Here is a 7,365-nt window from a genome sequence, read left to right on the forward strand (position 1 = left end):
CTTTTAGTTGTGCGTGGTCGACTGTGACGGTCGACCGTGGCTTCATCCAGACACCTTTGCGGTCGATCGCCGCGGTTAACCGCTAGCTTTTAAATTTGTTTTTCTATGTTTTTGTGCTTCGCGGTCGACCGTGAGATTTCTACGGTCGACCGCCGAACTCATCATTACCTTCTCAACGGCTATATTCTGATTTGATTGTCTGGGGCTATTTTGGTCATTTCAAGTTAGTTTTGGCTAATATTTTGAGTGGGTATAAATACCCCATTGCTGTTCTCTTTCAACATCTAAGAGTTTGTTTTTAACAATAAGTTTTAACAAGAGATCAAGAGTTGTTTAAGAGCTGTTTAAGCTGATTTCGTTAATCTGTTCCAAAAGAAGTTTTCTACAACAAGAAGAAGCTTCCAGCTCCTATTTGGGATCATCATCTACTGTTCTTCTTATTTATTGAGAAGTTTTCTAAACTCTTTCTTATAGAGCTTATTGATTCCTTTTCATAATTTTAGCTATATCTATTGAGTTACATATTTTTATTCACTGTTATCACACACACTGTGTTGAGCTTAATATTCCATACTATATATTGTGTGTTGTGGTGTGTGATTTAGTGAGTGTGAGCTTCATTTGCGTTCTCATTTGTTGTTGAGAACAAACCACTGTATTTAACATTTATTTGTGAGTATCACTTATAATACACTTGTACACCGAGAGAAGTGTGAGGCGAGAGACGGGGTCGAATCCAATAGGAGTGGCGTCGGTTGACGAACCTAGAGAGAGGTTGCATCCGAGCACTTGAGGAGGAGGACACGGGCTAGGTTCCTACACTTAGTGTGTAAAGTGTGATTGCATAGTGTTTGTTGTGTGAGAGTTTTTGATAAACTTGTAAATCGAGTGTGTAGAAGTTCTGGCTTTCAAACCGGATTGTGATAGTGAAGATCTCCTCGAGGTGAGGAGCGGGGACGTAGGTCGTGGTGACCAAATCTCGTAAACATATCGTGTGTTTGTGTTTTGCTTAGCGTATATTTCATTTGTGGCTTTTCATATCTTTCTTGCTCATATCTATCTCATATCATTCTTGCATGAACAAATTAATCAATATAATTTTAATTGGAATTTAATCGGGATTAGATTAGCATAAGACCCTAATCACCCCTCCTCTAGGGTCTAACAATTGGTATCAGAGCTTGGTGCTCTTTGATTTAAGGTCTAATCGCCTTGAGTTAAAGATCCAAGTTATCGTTTTTGTGCTAATCTATTTTTGATTATATTTTGCTTCCTGCATATAATCTTTATGGATATATATATGATGCATCTAGTTTAGGTTATGCTATTAATGTTGCTCCTCATTTGGATATTTTCCCTTATGCTCAATGGCGTGTTAGATTCAAACTTTTTGTTCAATCTAAACAATTCGATTTATGGGAAATTATTGAAGAAGCTTATATTATTCCTACTTCGGAAAAAATCAAGTGGAATATAAATGATAAAAGAATATTTAATATGAACAAACTTTTGTTAGAATATTTGCTTAGTGCTTTTCACTCTTCATTTTCTAACAAATTTGCTAATTTTGATAGTGCTTACGCCTTAAGGAAATTTATTGAAGCACATGAAGGGGACTTGGAGGCTATTCAACAAGCGTTGGAAAATCCCACTTTGAGTTTTAAAGAAGCCTCATCTCTATGTACAATACCACTAGGTGATAACCCTAGTGAGGTATGCGATTTTGACAACGATAATATTATTACTTTTGATGAGCTTGCTCTTGAGTTTGAAAAATTACATAATTGCTATATTGATGTAAAGAGTAAGTATGTGAATATAAAATCCATTCATGAAACATTAGCCACTAAGTTTAATTTCATCGCAAATGAAAATATAATTCTTAAAGAGTGCAATGACAAGTTGAGTATAGAAAATGCTAGTTTGCTTCATGAAAAATGTGATGCCATGTTAGAAGTAGATAAGTTAAGATAAGTTAAAATCTATGTTAAATAATCATGTTTATCCTACTTCTAGTAGCAATGCTTGTATGCACAATGATGAGTTGAATCAAGTAGCAATGCTTGTATGCACAATGATGAGTTGAATCAAATGAGAAAACGCATATCTACCTTAGATTCAACTCTAAACACTTGTATTACTAATAATAAAAAGCTTATGGACTTGTGTGCAAAATACAATATTAATTCTTCTAAGAAGCCTATTCACTATGCACGCATATATGACAAAATTCACAAATGTTCTACTTGCGGTCTTAAAGGCCATTTAGCTCAATTTTGTCATAATGCACAAAAAATTGATAAGCCTATTCATGATTGTGCATCCCATCAAGCTTCTTCTTCACATACACATGTACACACACATAGTGTAAATCATAAACATGCTCATGTGTACAAATGTGATTATTGTGATCGTTTTGGTCATTTGGTCATGTATTGTTTTGATTTAAAAAAAAACTCTCGTTTGTAAAATAATTATAAAGAAAAATCTATTTTTGCAAATGAACCACGTGCAAATCATTTCGGTCAACGCAAACCATTTAAACCCCTACATTGCACGAATTACAATCGCATGGGTCATGTTAACGATTTTTGTTTTGATCGTATCGGTGCACAAAATACGCCTAAGCAGGTTCATAACCCTAGGGCCTTGGATTTACATGATAGGGGTAATGTCCCAAATTTTAGTGGTACCAAAATGATTTGGGTACCAAAATGAGTTTCATGTCATTTTCTTTTTTTTTATTGCTTGTTTTATTTTTGTTTTGAGTAAATTATTATTTTTTGGCTTAAAAGTTACTTTTCTTTGATATTAAGACAAAATAAATTGTTTGTTATGGATTATTAAGTAAAATCTTTATATATATATATATATTATAAAACAAGTTTGCTCAATTGATCCAAATTGAATTTTTTTTCTAGGTCGACCGCCACGGTCGACCCCCAAAGTTTCTGGAAATTGTTACGGTCGACCGCCACGGTCGACCGCAAGAGATTTTTTTTAGTTTCGTCTTTATTTTCTTATCGGGTTTCGGTTTTTATTTGATAACTTTTTAAACCCGATTCACCATCATCATTGATCTTACTTCTGCTCAGATCCTGACCATCCCTTATTCTTCTCAATACACACGACCTCCTCATTTTCCCCAATTCGAAATTTTCCCCAAAATTCTGTCGATTTCCCTTCTCGGTCGCCCGCAGCTCTCCGTCGGTCGACCGTGGTCATTCCCCGTCATCAATCTCAGTTGGGTAATCTCTCTTCTCTTCCTTCTTGTTTCCATTCTCTCTTAGGGTTTCATTTCCTATTCTAGGGTTTTCTATTTTAATTTTTGTCTTTTTATATCTGCCAAACCCTAGTTATTTCTATCTGATATTATGCCTCCTAAGAAGAGATCTAAGCCTGATGCTAGTTCCTCATCTTCCATTGCCTCCCATTATGAGGATTTTTTACTGTTCAAACCCCGAATTAAAAAGTATAGGGAGCTTTGTAAGTTGAAAATTCTATCTAGTAGATATATAAAATATGAGGAATTAGCTATCTATAACATTCATGAGATTCTACATGCTGTCGGGTTGGATAAACTGTTAGATGTGGAACGTAAGGTTCCGTATTACCCATTTCTCATCTATTTGTTTTATGCAAATCTGTCTGTCATCACTTTAGCTGATGGTCTCCAAACCATCACCACATATGTTAAGAATATTCATATTTCATTTTCTGCCGACGAGCTTGCGGGAATCCTTAAGATCCCGTCAAGTGACATTGAACTCATGTCTATCGAACACACCGATCAGGTTGTGAACGATTCTATGTTTAAATCCGGTTGCACCTACCCTATGAACAACAAATCACTCAATCCCACTGCTAAAATTATTGCTCGTATTGTTTCTCAAAATCTCATTCCCAAGACCGGTAGTTTTGATCACTTTACCCCTGATAAAGTTGATGCTGTTTATGCCGTCTTTGCCAAAATAAAAGTGAATTGGGCAAATATTTTTCTTAAGAACATGGCATGCAAGCATTACAAGTTTCTTCCTTTTGGTTGCTTCATCACCCTCATTCTCCAACACTTCGGTGTTGCTCTGTCAAATGAACCCAAAGTTGATCCGAGTAAGGAATACTTTGATAGAGTTTCTCTCTCTCTCTCTCTCTCTCGTATGCAAAGTTCAGACTTATTATCTGATCCTGCTAAGCCATCATCTTCCCGTTCTCGGTCTAGAGCCTCCACTTCTGATGTTCATGCCCGACTGGATCGTCTTGAGACTCAGGTCTCAAGTATTCAGAAGGACGTTAGGACTATCCTCAGCTATTAGCATCAGTCTCTTGGGATTTCGGATCCCTCTTCCAGTTCCGACTCTGATTCAGGGGAGGACTCTGATAGAGGATCTGTTTCTGGTTCGGGACCTGGCTCCGAATCTGCTTCTGACGATGGTGGAGATTGATTCTCGATGATTATTGGATTTATGTTTATGCTTATGTTTATGTTTTAGTGAACATAAACCTGATACTTATATTTTATTTTGAGTTGTAATAACTCTATGGTTTGTGTGGAAAACTATGTGGTATTGTGGAACAAATTGTGTATGGTTTGTGTGGAAAACTATGTGATATTGTGGAACAAATTATGGTTATGTTAGCTTATGATGTTATTTTGGTTTTTAATGATGCTTTGTGATTGATTTGGTCTGTAAATTTCAAATGTTTATGGTTGTATATGGATGGATATGGTTGCTTAGCTCCTATATATGATCTTTATATGTCATTTATGCAAATTGATAGGGGGGAGCTTTGGCCATATAATTGTTTATTATCTGTGCTTGAATGCAGGGGGAGCGTTGCTCCTATTTATATTTTTTTTTCCTTTTTGATGTTGTCAAAGGGGGAGAAAATCTACATACTGATGTTCAGTTTAATGATTGATTCATATTGATGGAATGTTATGACATGTGGTTTTTGAATTCATGTTATATGTGGTTTACCAATATGTACTTCATATCATTAAATAAATTATTTGCCATCATCAAAAAGGGGGAGATTGTTGGCTCTATAGTTTTGATGATGATTTGTCAAACAATTTATTACTAATATGTTTTCTAGTCTTTGTGGTTTTGGCTTTTCTCTGTTCAGGTAATTCAACACACGACAATCAAGAGTTGAAGATTCAAGTTCATGCGTGTGAATTCACCTAGGTATAAGAGTAGTTTGCTTACATATATTGTATGTTTATATTTAAGCTCAATATGTAAACACGACACAGATTTGACGTTTTCTATCATATAAATGATTTTTCATCAAACTTTGTCACAATAACTTTTATTTCATGTTTACAGGTTATTCATACTTTATTATATATATATAATGTATGCATGATATATATATACATGTTTACAAGTCATATCTCAATTTTCATATTCGTGAAAAGCAGGTTTTATGAACACTTTTCAAAAACAGTGTTTTTTCACAAAAGAAAATTGCTTTTCCAAAAATTCCTTTTCAAACATGTTTATTTTATCATTTAAAAACTTTCCCCAAAGTTTTACTATTTTTGGAATTGATTTGATATTTTTAACGTATTTTCAAAATCAGCCCAAAAACCTGTCAATTGCCATGTATCAGTTTGCGCTCGACCGCCACGGTCGACCGCCAGCAGTTAAATTACTTACTATGGCTTTTAGTTGTTCGCGATCGACCGTGACGGTCGACCGTGGCTTCATCCAGACACCTTCACGGTCGACCGCCAGCTTTTAAATTTGTTTTTCTGTATTTTTGGGCTTCGCGGTTGACCGCGAGATTTCTACGGTCGACCGCCGAACTCATCATTGCCTTCTCAATGGCTATATTCTGATTTGATTGTCTGGGGCTATTTTGGTCATTTCAAGTTGGTTTTGGCTGATATTTTGAGTGGGTATAAATACCCCATTGCTGTTCTCTTTCAACATCTAAGAGTTTGTTTTTAACAATAAGTTTTAACAAGAGATCAAAAGTTGTTTAAGAGCTGTTTAAGCTAATTTCGTTAATCTGTTCCAAAAGAAGTTTTCTACAATAAGAAGAAGCTTCCAACTCCTATTTGGGATCATCATCTACTGTTCTTCTTGTTTATTGAGAAGTTTTCTAAACTCTTTCTTATATAGCTTATTGATTCATTTTTATAATTTCAGCTATATCAATTGAGTTACATATTTTTATTCACTATTATCATACACACTATATTGAGCTTAATATTCCATACTATATATTGTGGGTTGTGGTGTGTGATTTAGTGAGTATGAGCTTCATTTGCGTTCTCATTTGTTGTTGAGAACAAACCACTGCATTTAACCTTTATTTGTGAGTATCACTTGTAATACACTTATACACCGAGAGAAGTGTGAGGTGAGAGATGGGGTCGAATCCAATAGGAGTAGCGTCGGTTGACGAGCCTAGGGAGAGGTTGCATCCGAGCACTTGAGGAGGAGGACACGGGCTAGGTTCCTACACTTAGTGTGTAAAGTGTGATTGCATAGTGTTTGTTGTGTGAGAGTTTTCGGTAAACTTGTAAATCGAGTGTGTAGAAGTTCCGTCTTCCAAACCGGATTGTGATAGTGAAGATCTCCTCGAGGTGAGGAGCGGGGACGTAGGTCGTGGTGACCGAATCTCGTAAACATATCGTGTGTTTGTGTTTTGCTTAGCGTATATTTCATTTGTGGCTTTTCATATCTTTCTTGCTCATATCTATCTCATATCATTCTTGCAAGAACAAATTAATCAATATAATTTTAATTAGAATTTAATCGGGATTAGATTAGCATAAGACCCTAATCACTCCCCCCCTCTAGGGTCTAACAGAAATAACGGGTTACAATCTCTTAAAGAACTCTCAAAAATAACCTAACCAATGATCTCACACTCCCTCATAATAATCTTCCTCTCAAAATGCTCAAAACAACCAATTTTCTCTGTTAATCTCTTCTCCTAAATCCTAGAAAGACATGTTTCTATTTACAATAAAACACAATTTAAAACAAGCTGAGAATTAGAAAACGCGTCTGCCACACCCGGATGTGGCACGCACTACACCCCTGACAATGAATTATAGCAGACAACTCCTGCCACACCTGGGTGTGGCACACACTATACCCCTAACAACGAATTGTAGCAGACAGCTTTTGCTACACTAAGGTTGGCATGCACTATAGCCATGGCTACTGAATTTTTATGTTTACCAACATTTTGAACAATTCGACGCCGTTTTCTACAATAAATGGCAAACTCCCCACTAACTTTTGATAATAGAGAGGATCTGATAATCTTAAAATGTTGATTTGAGGAAGTTGATGTAGAACTCTTTACAGGCGCGTTCATCGAGAAGCTGGGGCCAGAAGAAGC

The sequence above is a fragment of the Asparagus officinalis genome, chromosome 7 (assembly GCF_001876935.1).
Source record: "Asparagus officinalis chromosome 7, Aspof.V1, whole genome shotgun sequence".
Taxonomy (NCBI): domain Eukaryota; kingdom Viridiplantae; phylum Streptophyta; class Magnoliopsida; order Asparagales; family Asparagaceae; genus Asparagus; species Asparagus officinalis.